We start from the raw sequence: 18,652 nt of genomic DNA, 5'->3' as shown, positions 1-18,652 counted from the left end.
GTCACACCATTCTGCACGCCATTCTGAGGCAAGCCATTCTGAAGTCACACCATTCTGAAGTCACACCATTCTGCACGCCATTCTGAAGTCACACCGTTCTGCACGCCATTCTGAGGCAAGCCATTCTGAAGTCACGCCAATCTGAAGTCACACCATTCTGCACGTCATTCTGAAGTCACGCCATTCTGAAGTCACACCATTCTGAAGGCACGCCATTCTGAAGTCACACCATTCTAAAGTCACACCATTCTGAAGCACGCCATTCCTGAAGTCAAACCATTCTGAAATCACAACATTCTGCACGCCATTCTGAAGTCACACCATTCTGAAGCACGCCATTCCTGAAGTCACACTATTCTGAAGTCATAGCATTCTGCACGCCATTCTGAAGTCGCACCATTCTGCAAGCCCTTCCGAAGCATGCCATTCTGAATCACGCCATTCTGAAGCACGCCATTTTGACATCACACCATACTGCACGGCATTCTGAAGTCACGCCATTCTGCAAGCCATTCTGAAGCATGCCATTCTGAAGCACGTTGTTCTGAAGTCACGCCATTCTGAAGTCACAATGTTCTGCACGCCATTCTGAGGCAAGCCATTCTGAAGTCACGCCATTCTGAAGTCACGCCAATCTGAAGTCACACCATTCTGCACGTCATTCTGAAGTCACGCCATTCTGAAGTCACACCATTCTGCACGCCATTCTGAAGCAGGCCATTCTGAAGTCACGCCATTCTGAAGGCACGCCATTCTGAAGTCACACCATTCTGAAGTCACAGCATTGTGCACGCCATTCTGAAGTCACGCCATTCTGAAGTCACACCATTCTGAGTCACAACATTCTGCATGCCATTCTGAAGTCACACCATTCTGAAGTCACACCGTTCTGCACGCCATTCTGAAGTCACACCATTTTGAAGTCACACCATTCTGCACGTCGTTCTGAAGTCAAACCATTCTGAAGTCACACCATTCTGCATGTCGTTCTGAAGCCACACCATTCTGCACGCCATTCTGAAGTCACGCCATACTGAAGTCTCTCCATTCTGCACGTCATTCTGAAGTCACACCATTCTGCACGCCATTCTGAAGTCACACTATTCTGAAGTCACACCATTCTGCATGCCATTCTGAAGTCACACCATTCTGAAGTCACTCCATTGTGAAGTCACACCATTCTGCACGCCATTCTGAAGTCACACCATTCTGAAATCACACCATTCTGAAGTCACACCATTCAGAAGCACACCATTCCTGAATTCACACAATTCTGAAGTCACACCATTCTGCACGCCATTCTGAGGCAAGCCATGCTGAAGTCACGCCAATCTGAAGTCACACCATTCTGCACGTCATTCTGAAGTCACGCCATGCTGAAGTCACACCATTCTGCACGCCATTCTGAAGCACGCCATTCTGAAGTCACGCCATTCTGAAGTCACGCCATTCTGAAGTCACACCATTCTGCACGTCGTTCTGAAGTCATACCATTCTGCACGACATTCTGAAGTCACGCCATTCTGAAGTCACACCATTCTGCACGTCATTCTGAAGTCACACCATTCTGCACGCCATTCTGAAGTCACACCATTCTGAAGTCACACCATTCTGCACGTCGTTCTGAAGTCGCACCATTCTGAAGTCACACCACTCTGAGTCACAACATTCTGCATGCCATTCTGAAGTCACACCATTCTGAAGTCACAACATTCTGAAGTCACACCATTCTGCACGCCATTCTGAAGTCACACCATTCTGAAGTCACACCATTCTGCACGCCATTCTGAAGTCACACCATTCTGAAGTCACACCATTCTGCACGTCGTTCTGAAGTCCAAACATTCTGAAGTCACACCGTTCTGCATCTCGTTCTGAAGCCACACCATTCTGAAGTCACACGATTCTGAAGTCACACCATTCTGAAGACACACGATTCTTCACGCCGTTATGAATTCACGCCGTTCTGAAGTCACACCATTCTAAAGTCACACCATTCTGAAGTCACATCATTCTGCACGCCATACTGAAGTCACACCTTTCTGAAGTCACACCATTCTGCACGTCTTTCTGAAGTCACACCATTCTGCATGCCATTCTGAAGTCACGCCATTCTGAAGTCACACCATTCTGCACGTCATTCTGAAGTCACACCATTCTGCACGCCATTCTGAAGTCACATCATTCTGAAGTCACACCATTCTGAAGGCACGCCATTCTGAAGTCACACCATTCTGAAGTCACAGCATTGTGCACGCCATTCTGAAGTCACGCCATTCTGAAGTCACACCATTCTGAGTCACAACATTCTGCATGCCATTCTGAAGTCACACCATTCTGAAGTCACACCGTTCTGCACGCCATTCTGAAGTCACACCATTCTGAAGTCACACCATTCTGCACGTCGTTCTGAAGTCAAACCATTCTGAAGTCACTCCATTCTGCATGTCGTTCTGAAGCCACATCATTCTGCACGCCATTCTGAAGTCACGCCATACTGAAGTCTCACCATTCTGCACGCCATTCTGAAGTCACACTATTCTGAAGTCACACCATTCTGCATGCCATTCTGAAGTCACACCATTCTGAAGTCACACCATTGTGAAGTCACACCATTCTGCACGCCATTCTGAAGTCACACCATTCTGAAATCACACCATTCTGAAGTCACACCATTCAGAAGCACGCCATTCCTGAATTCACACAATTCTGAAGTCACACCATTCTGCACGCCATTCTGAGGCAAGCCATTCTGAAGTCACGCCAATCTGAAGTCACAACATTCTGCACGTCATTCTGAAGTCACGCCATTCTGATGTCACACCATTCTGCACGCCATTCTGAAGTACGCCATTCTGAAGTCACGCCATTCTGAAGTCACGCCATTCTGAAGTCACACCATTCTGCACGTCGTTCTGAAGTCACACCATTCTGCACGACCTTCTGAAGTCACGCCATTCTGAAGTCACACCATTCTGCACGTCATTCTGAAGTCACACCATTCTGAAGTCACAACATTCTGAAGTCACACCATTCTGAAGTCACAACATTCTGAAGTCACACCATTCTGCACGCCATTCTGAAGTCACACCATTCTGAAGTCACACCATTCTGCACGCCATTCTGAATTCACACCATTCTGAAGTCACACCATTCTGCACGACCTTCTGAAGTCACGCCATTCTGAAGTCACACCATTCTGCACGTCATTCTGAAGTCACACCATTCTGAAGTCACAACATTCTGAAGTCACACCATTCTGAAGTCACAACATTCTGAAGTCACACCATTCTGCACGCCATTCTGAAGTCACACCATTCTGAAGTCACACCATTCTGCACGCCATTCTGAAGTCACACCATTCTGAGTCACAACATTCTGCATGCCATTCTGAAGTCACACCATTCTAAAGTCACAGCATTCTGCACGCCATTCTGAAGTCACGCCATTCAGAAGACACAGCATTCTGCACGCCACTCTGAAGTCACGCCATTCTGAAGACACACCATTCTGCACGCCATTCTGAAGTCACACCGTTCTGCACGCCATTCTGAGGCAAGCCATTCTGAAGTCACGCCAATCTGAAGTCACACCATTCCTGAAGTCAAACCATTCTGAAATCACAACATTCTGCACGCCATTCTGAAGTCACACCATTCTGAAGCACGCCATTCCTGAAGTCACACTATTCTGAAGTCATAGCATTTTGCACGCCATTCTGAAGTCGCACCATTCTGCAAGCCCTTCCGAAGCATGCCATTCTGAATCACGCCATTCTGAAGCACGCCATTTTGACCTCACACCATACTGCACGGCATTCTGAAGTCACGCCATTCTGCAAGCCATTCTGAAGCATGCCATTCTGAAGCACGTTGTTCTGAAGTCACGCCATTCTGAAGTCACAACGTTCTGCACGCCATTCTGAGGCAAGCCATTCTGAAGTCACGCCATTCTGAAGTCACGCCAATCTGAAGTCACACCATTCTGCACGTCATTCTGAAGTCACGCCATTCTGAAGTCACACCATTCTGCACGCCATTCTGTAGCAGGCCATTCTGAAGTCACGCCATTCTGAAGGCACGCCATTCTGAAGTCACACCATTCTGAAGTCACAGCATTGTGCACGCCATTCTGAAGTCACGCCATTCTGAAGTCACACCATTCTGAGTCACAACATTCTGCATGCCATTCTGAAGTCACACCATTCTGAAGTCACACCGTTCTGCACGCCATTCTGAAGTCACACCATTCTGAAGTCACACCATTCTGCACGTCGTTCTGAAGTCAAACCATTCTGAAGTCACACCATTCTGCATGTCGTTCTGAAGCCACACCATTCTGCACGCCATTCTGAAGTCACGCCATACTGAAGTCTCACCATTCTGCACGTCATTCTGAAGTCACACCATTCTGCACGCCATTCTGAAGTCACACTATTCTGAAGACACACCGTTCTGCATGCCATTCTGAAGTCACACCATTCTGAAGTCACACTATTGTGAAGTCACACCATTCTGCACGCCATTCTGAAGTCACAAGATTCTGAAATCACACCATTCTGAAGTCACACCATTCAGAAGCACGCCATTCCTGAATTCACACAATTCTGAAGTCACACCATTCTGCACGCCATTCTGAGGCAAGCCATTCTGAAGTCACGCCAATCTGAAGTCACACCATTCTGCATATCATTCTGAAGTCACGCCATTCTGAAGTCACACCATTCTGCACGCCATTCTGAAGCACGCCATTCTGAAGTCACGCCATTCTGAAGACACACCATTCTGCACGTCGTTCTGAAGTCATACCATTCTGCACGACATTCTGAAGTCACGCCATTCTGAAGTCACACCATTCTGCACGTCATTCTGAAGTCACACCATTCTGCACGCCATTCTGAAGTCACACCATTCTGAAGTCACACCATTCTGCACGTCGTTCTGAAGTCACACCATTCTGAAGTCACACCACTCTGAGTCACAACATTCTGCATGCCATTCTGAAGTCACACCATTCTGAAGTCACAACATTCTGAAGTCACACCATTCTGCACGCCATTCTGAAGTCACACCATTCTGAAGTCACACCATTCTGCACGCCATTCTGAAGTCACACCATTCTGAAGTCACACCATTCTGCACGTCGTTCTGACGTCTAACCATTCTGAAGTCACACCGTTCTGCATGTCGTTCTGAAGCCACACCATTCTGAAGTCACCCGATTCTGAAGTCACACTATTCTGAAGACACACGATTCTTCACGCCGTTATGAAGTCACGCCGTTCTGAAGTCACACCATTCTAAAGTCACACCATTCTGAAGTCACATCATTCTGCACGCCATACTGAAGTCACACCTTTCTGAAGTCACACCATTCTGCACGTCTTTCTGAAGTCACACCATTCTGCACGCCATTCTCAAGTCACGCCATTCTGAAGTCGCACCATTCTGCACGTCATTCTGAAGTCACACCATTCTGCATGCCATTCTGCAGTCACATCATTCTGAAGTCACACCATTCTGAAGGCACGCCATTCTGAAGTCACACCATTCTGAAGTCACAGCATTTTGCACGCCATTCTGAAGTCACGCCATTCTGAAGTCACACCATTCTGAGTCACAACATTCTGCATGCCATTCTGAAGTCACACCATTCTGAAGTCACACCGTTCTGCACGCCATTCTGAAGTCACACCATTCTGAAGTCACACCATTGTGAAGTCACACCATTCTGCACGCCATTCTGAAGTCACACCATTCTGAAATCACACCATTCTGAAGTCACACCATTCAGAAACACGCCATTCCTGAATTCACACAATTCTGAAGTCACACCATTCTGCACGCCATTCTGAGGCAAGCCATTCTGAAGTCACGCCAATCTGAAGTCACAACATTCTGCACGTCATTCTGAAGTCAAGCCATTCTGAAGTCACACCATTCTGCACGCCATTCTGAAGTACGCCATTCTGAAGTCACACCATTCTGAATGCACGCCATTCTGAAGTCACACCATTCTAAAGTCACAGCATTCTGCACGCCATTCTGAAGTCACGCCATTCAGAAGACACAGCATTCTGCACGCCACTCTGAAGTCACGCCATTCTGAAGACACACCATTCTGCACGCCATTCTGAAGTCACACCGTTCTGCACGCCATTCTGAGGCAAGCCATTCTGAAGTCACGCCAATCTGAAGTCACACCATTCTGAAGCACGCCATTCCTGAAGTCACACTATTCTGAAGTCATAGCATTCTGCACGCCATTCTGAAGTCGCACCATTCTGCAAGCCCTTCCGAAGCATGCCATTCTGAATCACGCCATTCTGAAGCACGCCATTTTGACCTCACACCATACTGCACGGCATTCTGAAGTCACTCCATTCTGCAAGCCATTCTGAAGCATGCCATTCTGAAGCACGTTGTTCTGAAGTCACGCCATTCTGAAGTCACAACGTTCTGCACGCCATTCTGAGGCAAGCCATTCTGAAGTCACGCCATTCTGAAGTCACGCCAATCTGAAGTCACACCATTCTGCACGTCATTCTGAAGTCACGCCATTCTGAAGTCACACCATTCTGCACGCCATTCTGTAGCACGCCATTCTGAAGTCACGCCATTCTGAAGGCACGCCATTCTGAAGTCACACCATTCTGAAGTCACAGCATTGTGCACGCCATTCTGAAGTCACGCCATTCTGAAGTCACACCATTCTGAGTCACAACATTCTGCATGCCATTCTGAAGTCACACCATTCTGAAGTCACACCGGTCTGCACGCCATTCTGAAGTCACACCATTCTGAAGTCACACCATTCTGCACGTCGTTCTGAAGTCAAACCATTCTGAAGTCACACCATTCTGCATGTCGTTCTGAAGCCACACCATTCTGCACGCCATTCTGAAGTCACGCCATACTGAAGTCTCACCATTCTGCACGTCATTCTGAAGTCACACCATTCTGCACGCCATTCTGAAGTCACACTATTCTGAAGTCACACCATTCTGCATGCCATTCTGAAGTCACACCATTCTGAAGTCACACCATTGTGAAGTCACACCATTCTGCACGCCATTCTGAAGTCACAAGATTCTGAAATCACACCATTCTGAAGTCACACCATTCAGAAGCACGCCATTCCTGAATTCACACAATTCTGAAGTCACACCATTCTGCACGCCATTCTGAGGCAAGCCATTCTGAAGTCACGCCAATCTGAAGTCACACCATTCTGCACATCATTCTGAAGTCACGCCATTCTGAAGTCACACCATTCTGCACGCCATTCTGAAGCACGCCATTCTGAAGTCACGCCATTCTGAAGTCACACCATTCTGCACGTCGTTCTGAAGTCATACCATTCTGCACGACATTCTGAAGTCACGCCATTCTGAAGTCACACCATTCTGCACGTCATTCTGAAGTCACACCATTCTGCACGCCATTCTGAAGTCACACCATTCTGAAGTCACACCATTCTGCACGTCGTTCTGAAGTCACACCATTCTGAAGTCACACCACTCTGAGTCACAACATTCTGCATGCCATTCTGAAGTCACACCATTCTGAAGTCACAACATTCTGAAGTCACACCATTCTGCACGCCATTCTGAAGTCACACCATTCTGAAGTCACACCATTCTGCACGCCATTCTGAAGTCACACCATTCTGAAGTCACACCATTCTGCACGTCGTTCTGACGTCCAACCATTCTGAAGTCACACCGTTCTGCATGTCGTTCTGAAGCCACACCATTCTGAAGTCACCCGATTCTGAAGTCACACTATTCTGAAGACACACGATTCTTCACGCCGTTATGAAGTCACGCCGTTCAGAAGTCACACCATTCTAAAGTCACACCATTCTGAAGTCACATCATTCTGCACGCCATACTGAAGTCACACCTTTCTGAAGTCACACCATTCTGCACGTCTTTCTGAAGTCACACCATTCTGCACGCCATTCTCAAGTCACGCCATTCTGAAGTCGCACCATTCTGCATGTCATTCTGAAGTCACACCATTCTGCATGCCATTCTGCAGTCACATCATTCTGAAGTCACACCATTCTGAAGGCACGCCATTCTGAAGTCACACCATTCTGAAGTCACAGCATTTTGCACGCCATTCTGAAGTCACGCCATTCTGAAGTCACACCATTCTGAGTCACAACATTCTGCATGCCATTCTGAAGTCACACCATTCTGAAGTCACACCGTTCTGCACGCCATTCTGAAGTCACACCATTCTGAAGTCACACCATTCTGCACGTCGTTCTGAAGTCAAACCATTCTGAAGTCACACCATTCTGCATGTCGATCTGAAGCCACACCATTCTGCACGCCATTCTGAAGTCACGCCATACTGAAGTCTCACCATTCTGCACGTCATTCTGAAGTCACACCATTCTGCACGCCAGACTGAAGTCACACTATTCTGAAGTCACACCATTCTGCATGCCATTCTGAAGTCACACCATTCTGAAGTCACACCATTGTGAAGTCACACCATTCTGCACGCCATTCTGAAGTCACACCATTCTGAAATCACACCATTCTGAAGTCACACCATTCAGAAGCACGCCATTCCTGAATTCACACAATTCTGAAGTGACACCATTCTGCACGCCATTCTGAGGCAAGCCATTCTGAAGTCACGCCAATCTGAAGTCACACCATTCTGCACGTCATTCTGAAGTCACACCATTCTGCACGACATTCTGAAGTCACGCCATTCTGATGTCACACCATTCTGCACGCCATTCTGAAATCACGCCATTCTGAAGCATGCCGTTCTGAAGTCACACCATTCTGAAGCACGCCATTCTGAAGTCACAACGTTCTGCACGCCATTCTGAAGTCACGCCATTCTGATGTCACACCATTCTGCACGACATTCTGAAATCACGCCATTCTGAAGCATGCCGTTCTGAAGTCACACTATTCTGAAGCACGCCATTCTGAAGTCACGCCATTCTGAAGCACGCCATTCTGAAGTCATGCCATTCTGAAGCACGCCAATCTGAAGTCACGCCATTCTGAAGTCACACCATTCTGCACGCCGTTCTGAAGTCACGCCATTCTGCACGCCTTTCTGAAGTCACGCCATTCTGCACGCCGTTCTCAAGTCACTCCATTCTGAAGCACGCCATTCTGAAGTCATGCCATTCTGAAGCACGCCATGCTGAAGTCACGCCATTCTGAAGCACGCCGTTCTGAAGTCACTGCATTCCGAAGTCACGCCATTAAGAAGTCACACCATTCTACAGGTCGTTCTGAAGTCACGCTGTTCTGAAGTCACACCATTCTGCACGCCCTTCTGAAGACACGCCATTCTGAAGCACGCCATTCTGAAGTCATGCCATTCTGAAGCACGCCATTCTGAAGTCACACCGTTCTGAAGTCACACCATTCTGAATTCACACCATTCAGAAGTCATGCCATTTTGAAGTCACACCATTCTGAAGTCACGCCATTCTGAAGTCACACCATTCTGAAGCACGCCGTTCTAAAGCACGTCATTCTGAAGTCACGCCATTCTGTGACACGCCGTTCTAAAGCACGCCATTCTGAAGTCACACCATTCTGCCGCCATTCTGAAGCACGCCATTCTGAAGTCCTCACGCCATTCTGAAGCACGCCATTCTGAAGTCACAGCATTCTGCACGCCATTCTGAAGCACGCCATTCTGAAGTCCTCACGCCATTCTGAAGTACGCCATTCTGAAGTCACGCCATTCTGAAGTCACGGCATTCTGAAACACGGTATTCTGAAGTCAAACCATTCTGCACGCCATTCTGAAGCACTCCATTCTGAAGTCACGCCATTCTGAAGTCACGCCATTCTGAATTCACACCATTCTGCACGTCGTTCTGAAGTCACACCATTCTGCCCGCCATTCTGAAGCACGCCATTCTGAAGTCACGCCATTCTGAAGACACACCATTCTGAAGGCACGCCATTCTGATGTCACGCCATTCTGAAGCCACACCATTCTGAAGTCACGCCATTCTGAAGTCACGCCATTGTGAATCACGCCTTTCTGCACGCCATTCGGCAGTAACGCCAGTGTGAAGTCACGACATTATGAAGTCACGCCGTTCTGAAGTCACACCGTTCTAACGTCATGCCATTCTGAAGCACGCCATTACTGAAGGCACACCATTCTGAAGTCACACCATTCTGAATACACACCATTCTGAAGCACACCATTCTGAAGTCACGCCATTCTGAAGTCACGCCATTCTGAAGGACGCCATTCCTGAAGTCATGCTATTCTGAAGCTCGCCATTCTGAAGGACGCCATTCTGAACTCACACCATTCTGCACGCCATTCAGAAGCACGCCATTCTGAAGTCACGCCATTCTGAAGTACGCCATTCTGAAGTCACACCGTTCTGCACGCCATTCGAAAGCAGGTCATTCTGAAGTCACACCATTCTGAAGTCACACCATTCTGAAGTCACACCATTATGCACGCCGTTCTGAAGTCACACCATTCTGAAGCACGCCGTTCTGAAGTCACACCATTCTGAAGCACGCCGTTCTGAAGTCACACCATTCTTAGCACGCCGTTCTGAAGTCACACCATTCTGAAGCACGCCGTTCTGAAGTCCCACCATTCTGAAACACACCGTTCTGAAGCACGCCATTCTGAATTCACGCCATTCTGAAGTCACAACGTTCTGCACACCATTCTGAAGTCACGCCATTCTGCACTCCATTCTGAAGTCACGCCATTCTGAAGCACGCCGTTCTGAAGTCACACCATTCTGAATCACGCCATTCTGAAGTCACACCATTCTGCACGCCGTTCTGAAGTCACGCCATTCTGCACGCAGTTCTGAAGTCACGCCATTCTGAAGCACGCCATTCTGAAGTCATGCCATTCTGAAGCATGCCATTCTGAAGTCACGCCATTCTGCACGCCGTTCTGAAGTCACACGATTCTGAAGTCACACCATTCTGAAGACAAACGATTCTTCACGCCGTTATGAAGTCACGCCGTACTGAAGTCACACCATTCTAAAGTCACACCATTCTGAAGTCACATCATTCTGCACGCCATACTGAAGTCACACCTTTCTGAAGTCACACCATTCTGCACGTCTTTCTGAAGTCACACCATTCTGCACGCCATTCTGAAGTCACACCATTCTGCATGCCATTCTGAAGTCACATCATTCTGAAGTCACACCATTCTGCACGCCATTCTGAAGTCACACCATTCTGAAGTCACACCATTCTTCAGGCCATTCTGAAGTCACACCGTTCTGCACGTCGTTCTGAAGTCATACCATTCTGCACGACATTCTGAAGTCACGCCATTCTGAAGTCACACCATTCTGCACGTCATTCTGAAGTCACACCATTCTGCACGCCATTCTGAAGTCACACCATTCTGAAGTCACACCATTCTGCACGTCGTTCTGAAGTCACACCATTCTGAAGTCACACCACTCTGAGTCACAACATTCTGCATGCCATTCTGAAGTCACACCATTCTGAAGTCACAACATTCTGAAGTCACACCATTCTGCACGCCATTCTGAAGTCACACCATTCTGAAGTCACACCATTCTGCACGCCATTCTGAAGTCACACCATTCTGAAGTCACACCATTCTGCACGTCGTTCTGACGTCCAACCATTCTGAAGTCACACCGTTCTGCATGTCGTTCTGAAGCCACACCATTCTGAAGTCACACGATTCTGAAGTCACACTATTCTGAAGACACACGATTCTTCACGCCGTTATGAAGTCACGCCGTTCTGAAGTCACACCATTCTAAAGTCACACCATTCTGAAGTCACATCATTCTGCACGCCATACTGAAGTCACACCTTTCTGAAGTCACACCATTCTGCACGTCTTTCTGAAGTCACACCATTCTGCACGCCATTCTCAAGTCACGCCATTCTGAAGTCGCACCATTCTGCACGTCATTCTGAAGTCACACCATTCTGCATGCCATTCTGCAGTCACATCATTCTGAAGTCACACCATTCTGAAGGCACGCCATTCTGAAGTCACACCATTCTGAAGTCACAGCATTTTGCACGCCATTCTGAAGTCACGCCATTCTGAAGTCACACCATTCTGAGTCACAACATTCTGCATGCCATTCTGAAGTCACACCATTCTGAAGTCACACCGTTCTGCACGCCATTCTGAAGTCACACCATTCTGAAGTCACACCATTCTGCACGTCGTTCTGAAGTCAAACCATTCTGAAGTCACATCATTCTGCACGCCATACTGAAGTCACACCTTTCTGAAGTCACACCATTCTGCACGTCTTTCTGAAGTCACACCATTCTGCACGCCATTCTCAAGTCACGCCATTCTGAAGTCGCACCATTCTGCACGTCATTCTGAAGTCACACCATTCTGCATGCCATTCTGCAGTCACATCATTCTGAAGTCACACCATTCTGAAGGCACGCCATTCTGAAGTCACACCATTCTGAAGTCACAGCATTTTGCACGCCATACTGAAGTCACACCTTTCTGAAGTCACACCATTCTGCACGTCTTTCTGAAGTCACACCATTCTGCACGCCATTCTGAAGTCACACCATTCTGCATGCCATTCTGAAGTCACATCATTCTGAAGTCACACCATTCTGCACGCCATTCTGAAGTCACACCATTCTGAAGTCACACCATTCTTCAGGCCATTCTGAAGTCACACCGTTCTGCACGCCATTCTGAGGCAAGCCATTCTGAAGTCACTCCAATCTGAAGTCACACCATTCTGCACGTCATTCTGAAGTCACGCCATTCTGAAGACACCATTCTGAAGTCACAACATTCTGCATGCCATTCTGATGTCAAGCCATTCTGAAGCACCCCATTCCTGAAGTCAAGCCATTCTGAAGTCACACCATTCTGCACGCCATTCTGAGGCAAGCCATTCTGAAGTCACGCCATTCTGAAGTCACGCCAATCTGAAGTCACACCATTCTGCACGTCATTCTGAAGCACGCCATTCTGAAGTCACGCCATTCTGAAGTCACACCATTCTGCACGCCATTCTGAAGTCACACCATTCTGAAGTCACACCATTCTGCACGCCATTCTGAAGTCACACCATTCTGAAGTCACACCATTCTGCACGTCGTTCTGAAGTCCAACCATTCTGAAGTCACACCGTTCTGCATCTCGTTCTGAAAACACACCATTCTGAAGTCACACGATTCTGAAGTCACACCATTCTGAAGACAAACGATTCTTCACGCCGTTATGAAGTCACGCCGTCCAGAAGTCACACCATTCTAAAGTCACACCATTCTGAAGTCACATCATTCTGCACGCCATACTGAAGTCACACCTTTCTGAAGTCACACCATTCTGCACGTCTTTCTGAAGTCACACCATTCTGCACGCCATTCTGAAGTCACACCATTCTGCATGCCATTCTGAAGTCACATCATTCTGAAGTCACACCATTCTGCACGCCATTCTGAAGTCACACCATTCTGAAGACACACCATTCTGCAGGCCATTCTGAAGTCACACCGTTCTGCACGCCATTCTGAGGCAAGCCATTCTGAAGTCACTCCAATCTGAAGTCACACCATTCTGCACGTCATTCTGAAGTCACGCCATTCTGAAGACACCATTCTGAAGTCACAACATTCTGCATGCCATTCTGATGTCAAGCCATTCTGAAGCACCCCATTCCTGAAGTCAAGCCATTCTCAAGTCACACCATTCTGCACGCCATTCTGAAGTCACACCATTCTGAAGCACGCCATTCCTGAAGTCACACTATTCTGAAGTCATAGCATTCTGCACGCCATTCTGAAGTCGCACCATTCTGCAAGCCCTTCCGAAGCATGCCATTCTGAATCACGCCATTCTGAAGCACGCCATTTTGACATCACACCATACTGCACGGCATTCTGAAGTCACGCCATTCTGCAAGCCATTCTGAAGCATGCCATTCTGAAGCACGTTGTTCTGAAGTCACGCCATTCTGAAGTCACAACGTTCTGCACGCCATTCTGAGGCAAGCCATTCTGAAGTCACGCCATTCTGAAGTCACGCCAATCTGAAGTCACACAATTCTGCACGTCGTTCTGAAGTCACACCATTCTGATGTCACACCACTCTGAGTCACAGCATTCTGCATGCCATTCTGAAGTCACACCATTCTGAAGTCACACCATTCTGAAGTCACACCATTCTGCACGCCATTCTGAAGTCACACCATTCTGAAGTCACACCATTCTGCACGTCGTTCTGAAGTCCAACCATTCTGAAGTCACACCGTTCTGCATCTCGTTCTGAAACCACACCATTCTGAAGTCACACGATTCTGAAGTCACACCATTCTGAAGACAAATGATTCTTCACGCCGTTATGAAGTCACGCCGTCCTGAAGTCACACCATTCTAAAGTCACACCATTCTGAAGTCACATCATTCTGCACGCCGTACTGAAGTCACACCTTTCTGAAGTCACACCATTCTGCACGTCTTTCTGAAGTCACACCATTCTGCACGCCATTCTGAAGTCACACCATTCTGCATGCCATTCTGAAGTCACATCATTCTGAAGTCACACCATTCTGCACGCCATTCTGAAGTCACACCATTCTGAAGTCACACCATTCTTCAGGCCATTCTGAAGTCACACCGTTCTGCACGCCATTCTGAGGCAAGCCATTCTGAAGTCACTCCAATCTGAAGTCACACCATTCTGCACGTCATTCTGAAGTCACGCCATTCTGAAGACACCATTCTGAAGTCACAACATTCTGCATGCCATTCTGATGTCAAGCCATTCTGAAGCACCCCATTCCTGAAGTCAAGCCATTCTGAAGTCACACCATTCTGCACGCCATTCTGAGGCAAGCCATTCTGAAGTCACGCCATTCTGAAGTCACGCCAATCTGAAGTCACACCATTCTGCACGTCATTCTGAAGCACGCCATTCTGAAGTCACGCCATTCTGAAGTCACACCATTCTGCACGCCATTCTGAAGCACGCCATTCTGAAGTCACGCCATTCTGAAGGCACGCCATTCTGAAGTCACACCATTCTGAATTCACAGCATTCTGCACGCCATTCTGAAGTCACGCCATTCTGAAGTCACACCATTCTGAGTCACAACATTCTGCATGCCATTCTGAAGTAACATCATTCTGAAGTCACACCGTGCTGCACGCCATTCTGAAGTCACACCATTCTGAAGTCACACCATTCTGCATGCAATTCTGAAGTCACACCATTCTGAAGCACGCCATTCCTGAATTCACACAATTCTGAAGTCACATCATTCTGCACGTCATTCTGAAGCCACACCATTCTGAAGTGACACCATTCTGCACGCCATTCTGAAGTCACGCCATTCTGAAGTCACACCATTCTGCACGCCATTCTGAAGCACGCCATTCTGAAGTCACGCCATTCTGAAGGCACGCCATTCTGAAGTCACACCATTCTGAAGTCACAGCATTCCGCACGCTATTCTGAAGTCACGCCTTTCTGAAGTCACACCATTCTGCACGCCATTCTGAAGTCACGCCATTATGAAGACACATAATTCTGAAGACACACCATTCTGAAGTCACACGATTCTGAAGTCACACCATTCTGAAGACACACGATTCTGCACGCCGTTCTGTAGTCACGCCGTTCTGAAGTCACACCATTCTGAAGTCACACCATTCTGCACGCCATTCTGAAGTCACACCGTTCTGCACGCCATTCTGAGGCAAGCCATTCTAAAGTCACGCCAATCTGAAGTCACACCATTCTGCACGTCATTCTGAAGTCACGCCATTCTGAAGTCACACCATTCTGAAGGCACGCCATTCTGAAGTCACACCATTCTAAAGTCACAGCATGCTGCACGCCATTCTGAAGTCACGCCATTCTGAAGTCACAACATTCTGCACGCCACTCTGAAGTCACGCCATTCTGAAGACACAAAATTCTGAAGACACACCATTCTGAAGTCACACCATTCTGAAGTCACACCATTCTGCAGGCCATTCTGAAGTCACACCGTTCTGCACGCCATTCTGAGGCAAGCCATTCTGAAGTCACGCCAATCTGAAGTCACACCATTCTGCACGTCATTCTGAAGTCACGCCATTCTGAAGTCACACCATTCTAAAGTCAGCGCATTCTGCACGCCATTCTGAAGTCACGCCATTCTGAAGTCACAACATTCTGCACGCCACTCTGAAGTCACGCCATTCTGAATACACAAAATTCTGAAGACATACCATTCTGAAGTCACACCATTGTGAAGTCACACCATTCTGCACGCCATTCTGAAGTCACACCGTTCTGCACGCCATTCTGAGGCAAGCCATTCTGAAGTCACGCCCATCTGAAGTCACACCATTCTGCACGTCATTCTGAAGTCACGCCATTCTGAAGTCATACCATTCTGAATGCACGCCATTCTGAAGTCACACCATTCTAAAGTCACAGCAATCTGCACGCCATTCTGAAGTCACGCCATTCTGAAATCACAACATTCTGCACGCCACTCTGAAGTCACGCCATTCTGAAGACACAAAATTCTGAAGACACACCATTCTGAAGTCACACCATTCTGAAGTCACGCCATTCTGCAGGCCATTCTGAAGTCACACCGTTCTGCACGCCATTCTGAGGCAAGCCATTCTGAAGTCACGCCAATCTGAAGTCACACCATTCTGCACGTCATTCTGAAGTCACGCCATTCTGAAGTCACACCATTCTGAAGGCACGCCATTCTGAAGTCACACCATTCTAAAGTCACACCATTCTGAAGCACGCCATTCCTGAAGTCAAACCATTCTGAAATCACAACATTCTGCACGCCATTCTGAAGTCACACCATTCTGAAGCACGCCATTCCTGAAGTCACACTATTCTGAAGTCATAGCATTCTGCACGCCATTCTGAAGTCGCATCATTCTGCAAGCCCTTCCGAAGCATGCCATTCTGAATCACGCCATTCTGAAGCACGCCATTTTGACATCACACCATACTGCACGGCATTCTGAAGTCACGCCATTCTGCAAGCCATTCTGAAGCATGCCATTCTGAAGCACGTTGTTCTGAAGTCACGCCATTCTGAAGTCACAATGTTCTGCACGCCATTCTGATGCAAGCCATTCTGAAGTCACGCCATTCTGAAGTCACGCCAATCTGAAGTCACACCATTCTGCACGTCATTCTGAAGTCACGCCATTCTGAAGTCACACCATTCTGCACGCCATTCTGAAGCAGGCCATTCTGAAGTCACGCCATTCTGAAGGCACGCCATTCGGAAGTCACACCATTCTGAAGTCACAGCATTGTGCACGCCATTCTGAAGTCACGCCATTCTGAAGTCACACCATTCTAAGTCACAACATTCTGCATGCCATTCTGAAGTCACACCAGTTCTGAAGTCACACCGTTCTGCACGCCATTCTGAAGTCACACCATTTTGAAGTCACACCATTCTGCACGTCGTTCTGAAGTCCAACCATTCTGAAGTCACACCGTTCTGCATCTCGTTCTGAAACCACACCATTCTGAAGTCACACGATTCTGAAGTCACACCATTCTGAAGACAAACGATTCTTCACGCCGTTATGAAGTCACGCCGTACTGAAGTCACACCATTCTAAAGTCACACCATTCTGAAGTCACATCATTCTGCACGCCATACTGAAGTCACACCTTTCTGAAGTCACACCATTCTGCACGTCTTTCTGAAGTCACACCATTCTGCACGCCATTCTGAAGTCACACCATTCTGCATGCCATTCTGAAGTCACATCATTCTGAAGTCACACCATTCTGCACGCCATTCTGAAGTCACACCATTCTGAAGTCACACCATTCTTCAGGCCATTCTGAAGTCACACCGTTCTGCACGCCATTCTGAGGCAAGCCATTCTGAAGTCACTCCAATCTGTAGTCACACCATTCTGCACGTCATTCTGAAGTCACGCCATTCTGAAGACACCATTCTGAAGTCACAACATTCTGCATGCCATTCTGATGTCAAGCCATTCTGAAGCACCCCATTCCTGAAGTCAAGCCATTCTGAAGTCACACCATTCTGCACGCCATTCTGAGGCAAGCCATTCTGAAGTCACGCCATTCTGAAGTCACGCCAATCTGAAGTCACACCATTCTGCACGTCATTCTGAAGCACGCCATTCTGAAGTCACGCCATTCTGAAGTCACACCATTCTGCACGCCATTCTGAAGCACGCCATTCTGAAGTCACGCCATTCTGAAGGCACGCCATTCTGGTCACACCATTCTGAATTCACAGCATTCTGCACGCCATTCTGAAGTCACGCCATTCTGAAGTCACACCATTCTGAGTCACAACATTCTGCATGCCATTCTGAAGTAACACCATTCTGAAGTCACACCGTTCTGCACGCCATTCTGAAGTCACACCATTCTGAAGTCACACCATTCTGCATGCCATTCTGAAGTCACACCATTCTGAAGCACGCCATTCCTGAATTCACACAATTCTGAAGTCACATCATTCTGCACGTCATTCTGAAGCCACACCATTCTGAAGTGACATCATTCTGCACGCCATTCTGAGGCAAGCCATTCTGAAGTCACGCCAAACTGAAGTCACACCATTCTGCACGTCATTCTGAAGTCACGCCATTCTGAAGTCACACCAT

This window comes from Carcharodon carcharias, chromosome 11 (assembly GCF_017639515.1).
Source record: "Carcharodon carcharias isolate sCarCar2 chromosome 11, sCarCar2.pri, whole genome shotgun sequence".
Lineage (NCBI taxonomy): Eukaryota > Metazoa > Chordata > Chondrichthyes > Lamniformes > Lamnidae > Carcharodon > Carcharodon carcharias.
Note: the sequence above shows the minus strand (reverse complement) of the source record.